Source organism: Phodopus roborovskii, unplaced genomic scaffold (genome assembly GCF_943737965.1).
Source record: "Phodopus roborovskii unplaced genomic scaffold, PHOROB, whole genome shotgun sequence".
Taxonomy (NCBI): domain Eukaryota; kingdom Metazoa; phylum Chordata; class Mammalia; order Rodentia; family Cricetidae; genus Phodopus; species Phodopus roborovskii.
Window position 1 is genome coordinate 38957774 of NW_026125295.1, and position 13064 is coordinate 38970837.

Below are 13064 nucleotides of genomic sequence, written 5' to 3' on the forward strand. Positions count from 1 at the left end.
CACGCACACCCTTTCATTGGAAGCACTAATAATTTGAAGGCAATCTTTTATACACAAAGAGACAGTAGTGAACAGTTGTTGGGAGTGATTATCCTTTCAAACTTCCTGAAAATGTCAAAATCACACAGTAAAGCACAACCCCACCCGACCCCCAAATCCACTTAAACCAGGTGCTGCAACTTTTCAGTGAAGATGGTTCACATACCAAACCTTGTTTCTCAACTACAGCCCTAAATCTACAGGGAAGTGATTCTCAGAAAGTCTGTAAGGGCTGGGAGGCAGCTCAGGAAGTAAAGGGGCTTGTTACCAATGGTGACAATCAGAGTTCAGCACCCAGAACCCACATTGTGGAAGAAGGTGAGATCTGAATTCTGAAACTTGTCCTCTGACCTCCACATGCAGGCCATGACACATATATGTGTGTACACATGCACAGTAAATAAATAAATAAATAAATAAATAAAGAGATGAAAAGGGAAATCTTTCAGGAAACCCTCCCTGTCAACCCTCATTCTTACTAAGATGTTCACACATGCAGAGTGCCTTAAGGCATTGTAAATCCCAGTCAGAGGTTGCACCAGGGCAATCTCCACAAGCTCAAATACAGCCTGCACTATACAATAAGACCTTTCTCAATAAAATAAGATAAATAAACAAAGGCTCTATAAAGTGATCCACTAAAGGGCAGCCTCAATTCCCAGTACCACACTAGATGCTTTAAACTGTGCTGGCTGCAGGCATACTGACAGGGAAACAAGTCCGAGAGCTTTGCTAGATTCATTGTGGAAGATCAGGCCCAACACTGCCTAGGCAAATGTCCTCCACTCAGCTGTGCCCACCACCACCACCACCCCTACCCATATCTGCACTTTATTTGTTAAGTGAGCATGACAGAAGCCACTACAAGCAATCTTCAGGAGCATTGAGGAAGCTACAGGAGGCACACCTAACCTTTCCAAGGGGCCTTCCCCTGTTGTTGAAAGGTAAAAAAGGTATCACCAAGAGACTATCTAGAAAACAACTTACTAGAAGTTAAGAGTCAGACACATGAACACACCCATATTGGTCTTCCTCTGAACTAGTGATGACTCCAACCATGTCCATGTTCAAAGTGGGCAGATTCATTCTACAAAACATGATTCACTACCTGCATGTCACAGTACCTTCAAAAATTGAGCAGAACAAGCAGAAACTCCTATGCCTGCTTACACTTTTCATTTTTTCTGTTTCCTTAAGCACCTACTATGTGTCACAGATAACTACATGCTCAGAATAGAACAGTGAACCAAGAGAACAATGTCTGGCCTCAGGGAGTTGCTGTCTAGCAGAAAAATGACTCGGTGGGAAGAAGGATAGACAAAAAGGGTACAACCCCCATGGTAGCAGACCTTCTGCGGGGGTGGGGGAAGAGAAGACAGATGTGCTCCCTTGGGCAGGACATACACTAAAGTTGGAACGACACAGAGAATATTTGCATGGCCCCTGTGCAAGGAGAAAACAGATGTATCAAATTTACCATGTAGAGAGATTACTCCTTTATCTGGCAGCACCTGGCATACACCTTTGGCACAAAGCTTTTCACTGGCAACTTCTCTCGCCTGTATCAGTGTACCCCAGGGCTATTACCTTCCTGGTGCCCAGACACCATGAGAAAACTGGGCACTGGCTAACAGTTGGCCACAGCTGGTGTGTGTTACATGCACCAAATGCTATCTTCCCCAACACATCTATGCGAGACCCCCTTTATTACTAAACTTCATCTGAAAACATCTTCTTGAAACATATTTTTAGGTTATTCTTCTTCATTCAGTGAGGAAAATATGGTATCATGCGTTAATTTAAACATTAACATTGACATTTTCTGTGAACACATTTTCTAAAAACTAAAAATTATAGACAGGAAAAACTACTAAATCCAGATGACAAAGAAATAAGAAAACATCTCAAGCTCCAAAAATGACATCAGTTGAATGAAAAAATTGAATTTGTATTTGTTTATTCATATTTTTCATAAACATTTACTGAACACCGACTATGTATAAGCCACTGCTTTAGGTTTAGGCTATGATGGAAAAATGCACAGGTCAACTGTTTTTCAGTGTAAAACACTAAAAAAAAGAAAGATCTACAACACCCCTCTTGCAAGTCTGGCTGACAGTGGTCCTGGTGACTGACCACTGAGACCCTGCAGGGTATCACTCCGTGTCTAAAGTTCGGTATATGATTACTTCGTGCATAGAACTAGTGACCAAGGCTAACTGACACTATTTTAAAAATCACTGCAAATATTATACAACCTGAATTGTTAAGATTGGTTAGATGATCTTTCTTACAGATTTTAAAAACAAGACCATAAATCATGTTTTAGATATAAACTCCTGTGTGAATTGCTATCACAAAACAGGCTTGAAATTGGACAGCAATTAACTTCTCTCGTAATTCACAAGAGTAAGATGCTTTTCAACTCCACTATCTTGGGTGTGACCATGGGTTTGCACACACACATCAGATAAAAAACAAAACACAAAACAAACAAACAAAAAAAACAGGAACTAAACAACTTTTTCCTCACAACTGGTATTCAGTTAATTAAAGAAAATCAAACCACATGCATCACAAACCCTTCACCATATCCTAGACATCACATTAAGATACTTTGCGCATTCTTTTAACTCTATCCCATACAACACATTTTTATCACACTTTTCCTCTCCCTCCACTCCTCTATCCTCCCAACTTCATGCTCTCTTTCTTGTTTTCTGTCCCTCTCTCAATGAAATAAAAAAAGATGAAAAACTGCCAAGACAAAAACTACACACACACACACTATATGAAAGAAAGGAGAGAGAGAATTAGTTTTGTGTTGACCAACTACTCCTGGGCATGGGGCCTGCCTTGGAGTAGAGTCCTACTGGATTCCAGTAAACTCCACTGGAGAAAAGTGATCTTCCCTTTTCTACCAAGTATCAGTTGCAAATAGTCTCATGGTTAGATGTGGGACTTTGTATCCACTTTCCCCTTTTGGTGCTGGAATTTTGTCTGTCTTGAACCTGTGCAGCTTTGTGGGTGCTGGCACGGTCACTGTATAGATTTATATTGTGTTAGTCCTGTTATATCTGGGAGACAGTATTTCTTTGGAGTCTCACTACCTCTGATTGACAATGCTTCTGAGCCTCAAGGGGAGGGATTTAATGAAATCATCCCATTTATAGCCAAGTGCTCCAAAGTCCCTCCATCTCTGCACATTGTCCAATTGTGGGTCTCTGTTCATTCCCATTTACTGCAAGGAGTTTCTCTGATGAAGGTTGAGCACTGAACTGTGGGTATAGCAATATGTCATCAGGAGTTGTTTTATTGCTATGTTCCTTCAGCAGAATAATATTAGGTTTTCCCCTAGGGTATGACCTGACTAGTCTCAGGTTCTTGGTGACTTTAGCAGTGTCAGATGTAGACATCATCTCATTGAGTGGGCCTTAGAGACAATCTAAAAGTGGTCGGTCACTCCCACAGCATTTGTGCCACTATTCCATCAGTGTATCTTGCAGGCAGGTCACTGTTGTAAGTCACAGAGTTTGTAGCTGGGGGATATTGATGATTACCTTTCTCCTCTGGTAGCACAAGTAGCTTCCAGAACTATGAATGCTAGTCAGTATGAGTGAAGTGAATGTTTCAACTGACTTAACTGTTAAATCTCTGCCTGGTGGCTATTAGCCTTTATGTATGTATGTATGTATGTATGTATGTATGTATGTATATATGTATGTATGTATGTATTTATTTATTTATTTAAGAAATTGAGGTTTGGTGGTTTAGATCATTTGTCCAAACTGAGATAACTAAGAAAGATATGCAGAAAGGACCACTGGATACTGAGAGACTATCCTAGTTTGCTTTCTGTTTCTGTGATTAAACACTCTGATCAAAAATAGCTTGTAGAGGACAGGGTTAATTTGGCTTATACTGCCAGGTCACAACCCATCATTAAGAGAAGTTAGGGCAGGAACAGAGGCAGGAACCATGAAGAATGCTGCTTGCTGGCTGGCTGGTTCTCCAACCAGCACTCTTATACTACCTACAACCACCTGCCAACAGGGTGGCACTGTCCACAGTGATCTGAGCCCTCCCTACATCCCTTAGCAATCAAGAAAAAACCTCACAGACTTGCCCGAGGGCCTGTCTGATTAATCAATTCTTCAGCTGAGGCTCCCTCTTCCCAAGTGACTCTAGATTTGTCAAGTTGACTGCTGACAGTGGTGCAAATCTAACTCTTAATCATTGTACTACATGGCTTTGTTTCAGGGAGCTTTCTGTCTGCATCAGTGGTTAATGTCACTATCTTGAAAAAGATTTGTTTATGTAGTATAGCATTGTTCCCTAGTTTAATGTCATAACAATAAAAAAGACACACAAGTACTACGTGAAGAAACAAAAAACTGACTGTGAACACACAGGACAGATCCTCACGTCAAGTTCCACCCATAAGTCCTCATTCCTGCCTGCCCTACCTCTGGAGGATTAATGCTGGCTAAAGTCTGTCTTTTGATTGATGTACACAGCACAGTGAAGTTAACAAGGACACAGATATATGCTCTCTTCCTAAACAGAACCTGGTCCCAAGTTATGAGAGAAGGTCACTCCCAGAAGTGTGCTGCCAAAGGCACCAACACAACCAGACCCAAGCCTATGCTGCCAACACAGAAGCCAATTGTGTGTTGTTCCGATGCTGTGGACAGCACTGCTTCCTGACCTAAGTGAGCAAGAAGGCATATATGTAGCCCATCCTCCAGAGGCCATGTTTAGGAACAATAGACAACTGAGGCAGCCCACCTGTCTGGGACCTACACATCTTCCTTAGAAAATCCCTATAAACCACTCTCCCTCTGGGCAAAGGGTAAAATGGTCATTGGAAGACAAGAGCCTGCTGTATTCCAACAGTCAGCTTGTTGTCAATAGAGCTTTTTCTTTCGAAGTCATTCTGCCTCTAGAGTCGCTGGCTCCATTGTGTGGCAGTAGTTACAACCCCCACCCCCATGCTCACAATCAACACAAAAGACTCCTATGGCCTAAAAAGGTGCAGAGACTCACCCCACCAGCCAGCAAGGCTATCAGTCCTGTGGCAGTGGACATCTGCTAGATGCGCACTAGTCCCATTCACTTCTGACCCTGCCTGCCTGGAGTCACAGCACACATGGTGAACACTTGCAATGTCATTTGCCCTCGATTGTTTAGATGATGCTTCTAACATTCTGGCTATAAACTAGAGTTCCCAAAACACCTTTGAGATCTTAATTAGCTCAAGCTGCTCACATAAGCCAGGGGAGCACTGACTTACACATGAGGGTTTAGAAAATATGTTACAGGGGCTGAGGAGATAACTCAGAAGGCAGCGTGTCTGCTCCTCAAGAGTGAGCTCAGTTGGGATTCCCAGTTCCCAAAGAAAAGCTTGGTGTGGAGGTAAATAGGAACAACCCCAGCTCTGAGGACAGGAAATGAGAGATGTAGGGAGATTTCTGAATCTATTTGGTCAGTCAGCCTTCCTTACCAAACTAGAGAGTCCCAGGTTCAATGACAGATTCCGTCACTAATTAATTAGATCATTAATTTAAAAAATAAAGGTGAAGCATGATGATACAGACGTCACTAGCACAGGAGGACAAGCACGCCCGAATAAAGGTAGAGTACGAACACAGATAAAATGATGTATCAGGTGAGGCGTGAGAGTTTCCTCATCCCTCTGGGCTTTTATGAAGAATTAACATCAGCATGAATGCAATAAGACATTCACTTGATGAGACTGAAGGATGTGACCCAAAGCTAACATACTAGCTGGAGAACTTCAGCAGAGCCACCTTGCCTCAGCATTCACCCTGGCCTCTTTTGCAGTGTTCCAGCTTGCAGGGTACAGGGCACAATACCCCAGACTAATGAGGGACTTATCATTGTATGGCAGAGTAAGCCAGAAAAACTCTCCATAGTCAGATCTAAGGCAAAAAAAAAAAAAAAGTGGAAGATCAGAGTCTTTATTACTAGCCTTGGGGAAGAGAAATTCTAGCTCCTACATACAACATATACTCATGTGTAACATGAATGCATACCATATATGTCCTATGTCATAGTATCACAAATATGTTCAGATACTTTACAAAATGAAAAAATTAAACTATAATTTCAAATTTCTTTTCAGAGGCTATTTGAATTATTTTTAACTCTACTATGTAGCATCCATTGAAACAATATCTATTGAGCAAGGTCTAAAACTGCAAATTTCCTGCTTTAAAAACAAATATTCCTCAAGCTCTCATAACACTACATACTCATTAACATAGATGTATAACCACATATTCAAACTTCTGTTCTATTACCTACTAGAGCCAAATCATCATTTTTTTTCTTTTTTCTTTTTCTTTTTTTCTTTTCAAGATTTTATTTATTATATATACGGTGTTTTGCCAGAAGAGGGCACCAGATCTCATACAGATGGCTGTGAGCCACCATGTGGTTGCTGGGAATTGAATTCAGGCTCTTAACCTCTGAGCCATCTCTCCAGCCTGAGCCAAATCATTCTTAGAGATCATTCTAAGACCTCCATCTCTTCACCCACTCCACTTAACCTGTCCCCTCCCAGTCACAAAAAGGAAACCTCAATCAATACCAGTCAATCTTGTAAAATCTCATACTCTCCAATCTCTTTCTCCCTTTTTCTCCTGCTTTTCTCTTGCCCACCATCTCACAGTAAACTTTCCCTCTTACTATTGGGATATTCCATATCTTCTAGACCACTGTGTCTATTTTCTTACTTATCATCTCTTAAACCCATTTCTGGCCAATGTACATTTCAACCACTCAAGATGACCAATGACCATAACTTAATCACATGGTCAAGTTTCCATCTTCAAGCTCATGGATATGAGGCATTACCAGGAAAATTGACTACTCTGCTCCTTGAAGCAAGTTATCACTTATATGATTCTTCTGGTTTATTCCTATTCTATTTCAACTCCATTTTTGGTATTCTTTGGCCAAAATCTTCCTTCATTCCTTACCTGTTTCTCTGTTCCTGGTCTTTCTGATCTTTTCAAGTCAGGAATGGTTAGGATTGAATTCTTGGGACTTTTTCTCCATCCACTCTCATTTTTCGATTTGAACATCTCATTTATTCTTAAAACATTGAACCTTCTGACAAATAATGGCACTAATACTACTAAATATATTTAATGATGGAGGCTGGGGACATGGCTCAGCAGTTAAGAGCACTTGCTGCTCTTGCAAAAGACATAGGTTCCGTTTCCAGCACCCAAACTCCACTTGAAGGGAATTCAGTGCCCCCTTCTGACCTCTGAGTTCTAATACTCACATTTAGTACACACATAAACTTAGACACACACATGCATATATATGTATATAATAAAAATCCGTTTTAATACATGTTGCTAATACCCAAGTTTCTAGCCAGAACAAAATCCTCTCAGGTAAACTAGAGTTCACAGACTGACTGCTTGAAATCACTACTAGACAACATCCATCTCTAACTCACCCCACCCTATTCCTTGACTTCCTGTAATAGCCATCTCTAACTAGTCTACCCTACACTCTGACTTCTTTATTCCTTTAAGTCTGTTTTCCTCTCAGACTTCTCATAAAATGACAGCTTCAGCTCATAGCTGTACACATCAAAAACTCTGACGTCATCTTTGACTTCCAACAGCACAATCTATATCTAGTCCTTGAGCAAGCCCTGTTGCCTCTGTCTTCCAATTTGATCTAGAATCTAACTTAAGCTCAGCATAACCAATTCCTACCAGGCCCTAGTCCGTATATTCTCTCCAAGATAATAAGAATGGCTCTGCCTGGTTCCCCAGCTTCCTCCCTTACCTGCTAACAGTCAGCTCTGGGGACACTCGTCAGTCTTCACTCCATCATCACCTAAGTCATATCGCATTGTGATTTTAAACCTTCCATAAGGGACGTCTGTGACAATGGAACTAGGATGTATCCCTGGTGCACAAAAGGACTTTGGGAACACATTCCCCATGAAGGGATACTCCCTTCACCTAGAGGCAGGAGGAAGGGCCTAGTCCCTACTCCAAATGATTTGACAGATTTTGTTGATCCCTCCTGGAAGGCATCACCCTCCCTGTGGAGGGGTGGGGGAAGAATGGGATGGGAGAGTGGTCGGGGGACATGGGAGGGAGGGAGGGAAAAAGGGAGGGGGAACTAGGATAGATATGTAAAATAAGAAATAAATAAATAAATAAAAACCCTCCATAGTGCTACCCACAGAAAAGCTTAACTCCACAGTGGCCCACAAACCTTTCTTACATGATGCCTCTTGCTCATAGCCTCTCTGATGTTCACTGTTTCTACTCTCCATGATGGCTCCTTGCTGCCCCCTGAACACACATCAGCACATCCTCTCCAAAGCTCTGCCATAGGAAGTTACCCTAGGCCAGACGATGCCAAGATAGTTTCCTTCCTTGCCTTCTGCAGATCTTACCAATGGATCATAACATACCAGCAGAGACCCACAGACGTAGCCTTGACATTAGCGAGTTTCCTCAAAACAATGAAGACTTGCATTTGTGGGAAAGGTATTTGCTACCAAGTCCAACATCCTGAGTTCAGTCCCTGAGACCCACATTACAGGAGAGAACGTTCCCTGAAAGCTACCCTCTGATCTCCACACGTGCACCATGCATAGTACATGCACACCTCCCCGTCCCTCAACCACACACAAATAATAAATAAATGTAATTAAACATTTACAAAAGAGAGAAACCTGGGAATGATAAGATCAAAGCAGTTACTTAAGGAAGAAAGGAAAATTCTGCCCTATTTTCAGCAGGCTAGTCCAAGCATCTGGAAGGTGAAGCTGAGCTAGGCTAGCTGCCCTCTGCTATGCATATTTCTCTCTCCAACAGAGGAAAAAAGAGAATAAAGCTTCATTTCCTGGCAATTTGGCTTTCACTGGGCCTTTCTTACACCTCAAAGATATACAGATATGAACTTTCTACTTCGTTTCTATTGAGGACACTCGGATTTAATTCTATAGTGTGTGTGTTCACAATAATTGCTCTTGTATATCTGTTATTATGTCATTTTGTCTGTCTCTAAAACAGCATGGGGTAAAACTCAATCCACCCTCAGAATTTCCAAAAATAAGAGGGCTGCAAAATCTGTGACCACTTACTTCACTTTTATTACGTATTTTAGATTATTGTAAGCTAAGTTACTATTCTTGGCATGCTTAATTTGAAATGTCTGTGTATCTAAATGTAAACACAGGATAAATTTTAACTCACAATGATGACATTATGTGTAGAAGCTATTGCCTTTCTTTAACAGTCTCAGTCCCATCCAGAGCACATGCACACACACCATTATTGCCCCTTTTAACAGTCTTTATCTTGACCATATCTGAAGAGATGCAGACATTTAAGATATAACTGTAAACGTTTGGGACAAAAGAATAAAAAAGTGATCATTTTAAAACCAAATGCTTGCTTCCCCATCAGCCTATCTAGTAGCTTTAAAAAATAATATCATATGGGCAGGTGATCCTAATACACTTCATTCTGTCATAAACAAACTTTAGATCCAGATCTCTTTTGCAATGTATTTAGACAATAGCTTATCTGCATCTTTTCCATGTAGTAGCTAATTTTAACTGTCAACTTGACACAGTCCAGAATTACCTAGGGAACACAGATGTAATGAGGAATTATGAAGACATGTTAGCCTTTGGGCATGTCCCTAGGAGATTGTCTTGGTTGTTAACTGAGGTGAAAAGACACACATGGATGTGCTCTGAACTGTAGAAGAGTGAAAACCCAGCCGAGAAGCAAGCAGCCATGAGTTTACTCTCTGCTCTTGATTGTGCGTGTACTAGTTCAAGTTCCTGCCTTGACTTCCCCGAAATAATAGAATTATTATCTGAAACTGTAGCCAAAAAAACCCTTTCTTCCAAAAGTTGTTTTTGGTTCACGTATCTTATCACAGCAACAAAAATGAACCTAGAACAAGTTTATATGCCTGTTTCTTTAACAGAAGGAAAGGACACAAACGTAAAATAAGGACAGGAGCACCAGGCTTGCATCCTGCCTTTGCTTGAAGAACAAGTAGATATACCATGAGGGTTATTAATATGTTTGCCTGTGTTTCAAATGTAATTCCTTTACAGAAGTTGTAGATACATAATATATTAATTTTTAGAAATGATGAAAGAGAAAACACTTTTTAGGTGGTAAGTTTAAATCTATAGCCAAGGGTAAGGGATCACTCCAAAATGGAAATAGGAAGAAGTAATGACAAAATCAGAAGGCTTAAGCATATCACAGCATATCATAATAAGGTTACTTCTAAAAAGATAAACCTTTTAAAAAAAGATGGTGCATGGTGAGTGTGGGGGAAAATGAGTGTATGTGTGCATCTGTTGTGCATATGTGTCTGATTAAGCGTATTATAATTGAACATTATTTTTCAAATCTTATAGTCAGATACTGCTAAATATTTAATAAGTCAGTAAAGTCCAAATGTTAGGGGGATGCAACAGAAGGAAGAAGCAGAATTCCAGAAACTTCAAGTTATATTTTAAATTTACCTTGTAGAGTTTTCAACAATAGAGACAAAATAGAGACCAAAAGACCAGGGAATATGGTTATTATACATACATACATGCATGCATACATGTCAACTGACAGCCTTAACCCTGAGGGATAATACTTTGACCTGCCTCCTGAGAGAAGCCAGGGAGACAAGACAGAATTCTAGAGGCAATGCCGGCCACAGCTGCAGGGGATCAGGACACAAGACAAAAACTACTCTCAATGGAGTTCCATAAAAACAGGGTTTTACCCTTTCTACAAGGAGGGAAATCCACCTAAATGAGGGTTGTCCCGCCCACACCTCTGAAATTGGCTTGCTGAGTGAGCCCACAGTTAAACATAAGCCTCTTCCACAGAGCAGGCCACCCACAGAGGTACAGACTGAGAATGGCTGGTACACAGGGGAGCTAAGATATTGGTGCACAAAACAGATGCATAAAAGAACAATAAAGGGCTTTATGACTCATAGCTCTGCAAAAGACAAACATTAACTGTTTAGTTCTACTCACCTGTATCTAAGTGGAAAAAAAAAAAAAAAGACTATGACATGTATGACATCCCCAATTCAAAGGTTTTAAGGCCTATCGGTTCTCTTTTTATATGAGCCAGCAGGTAGAATTCAGCCACCATCTTCCCATAACCTAGCATAAAGACAGGCACATTCCGAGAAAAGGGCAAACGTCTGACTCCACTCAGTGACATTTGTGGACATTTTCCAGGGTATATAGAAGCCGAACTCAGCCAAACAGGAAGAACCAATGGTTCGAGATTAAAAGCTCTGCCTTCCAAGTCTCCACAACCTCAAGAACATCTTAAAGACAATGCTGTTCACAGATGCAAACTTTAAAAGATTTCAAAGATGGAGAGATGGTTCTGCAGTTAAAAGCATGTGCTGCTCCTGCAGAGAACCTAGGTACAGTGGTTCAGAACCAACCACCTATAACTCCAGCTCCAGGGAGGCTGATGTCCTCTTCTGGCCTCTCCGGGCACCTGCACACATGTAATATACACATACACATTTTTCTTTAAAATTAAAAACTTAGCCAGATGATGGGGAGGCAGAGGCAGGCAGATCTGTGTGAGTTCAATACCAGCACGGTCTACAGAATGAGTTGCAGGACAGCCAGGGCTATACATAGAGACACTTCTTGAAAAAGCAAGGCGAGAGGGAGGGAGGGAGGGAGGGGAGAACGAAGGAAGGAAGGTTCTTAAATTCTTAAATCTAACAGGAATTACTTAATGCTTTTATTCTTTTCTTTTTTGGCACTGTTGGTATAATATATGCTCAACTCTTACAACCTCAAACTGTGTTTTAGTCTAATCCCTCGCTAACTTCCTTTTTGGAATTATTCTTTTGTATTTTGCCACAATGTCAACATATAACTATCAGTGTTCTTTTTAATAGCCCAAGAGACCTCACTCTTAAACTGTGAAGTTAAAATGATGAAGGTAGCTCTATGCCATACCTGGGGGTATTTGATATGCTAACAGCAATGTCAAGGGGAGCATGCCTAAAGCACAGAGAGAAATGATGTTTAGAGGTCAACCCAGCCAGACAGCAGTTCCAAAGCAAGCTCCTTGTGCTACAACGAGTCCAGCCAGTTCCTGTTAGGGAATCCAATCTTCTGTTCCAGCCACAAGATAGGTCAGGAGGTTCTTAGACAGAGGCTATGGCCCTCAGCAAAATGGAATGACTACAGAAGATAAATATCATTTCTCAGCTCCACAGAGGAACCTGGAGAACTGAGTCAAACGTATACACTAAACCCCTGAAAATTAACAAAAAGGACAGCTGGAAATCTACACAATGACTGACTGTGACCAGCTAGTGTCACTGGCCCGAGTGCACAGTGGCATCCACAGCTCATTACAATCCTAAAATGCACACCTGTAGAAGGGGACTCCCATGTGGCATAGACATTGTGCCTGCTGTTGTGTAGCATCATTCCCTCCAGCAACAAGTGGGGAGCCTCATGGAACAAAGAAGTAAACAAACCTCATGGATCTGGGAAAGCTGAAGCTAAAAAGATCCACAAAGGCCTCTTCCCGAGGGTATGGGAGCGGTAGAGAGAGCTGCTCTGGGAGGAGGCTGGGAGAAGAGGCCCTTAGGCCTGCATGGCTGTCAGCAAGTCATGAAGAGAAGTCCAGATTGCAGCTTTTGTGATCTGTCACCCGTGAGCTTTCTGGTGATATAACTGCATATGAGTCATCTATGCTCCTGTAGGTAACCCCTAAATAAACTCCTGCAACTCACACACACACACATACACACACACACACACACACACACACACACACACACACACTCACATCACTCGTTCAGTAGGTTGGATTTTGTTAGAATGGCTAATTTTGTCTGTCATGAGTTCCCTATCTGGAATGAGTGGTGTGTGTGTGTGTGTCCTGTCTCCCAGGAAAAGTCTCATGTAACACCCACACTATGCAAATGAATCAAGTATCAGA

The 13064-nt window shown here is 41.4% G+C and overlaps 1 protein-coding gene and 1 pseudogene across 6 annotated transcripts in view; one reads left to right on the plus strand and one right to left on the minus strand.

The window, feature by feature from the left end:
- Positions 1–13064, minus strand: part of Myo6 (myosin VI) — a 121062-nt gene that overhangs the window by 78164 nt on the left and 29834 nt on the right. The gene's annotated exons all lie outside the window — the stretch shown is intronic.
- On the plus strand, positions 1421–1516 carry LOC127213546 (uncharacterized; annotated as a pseudogene).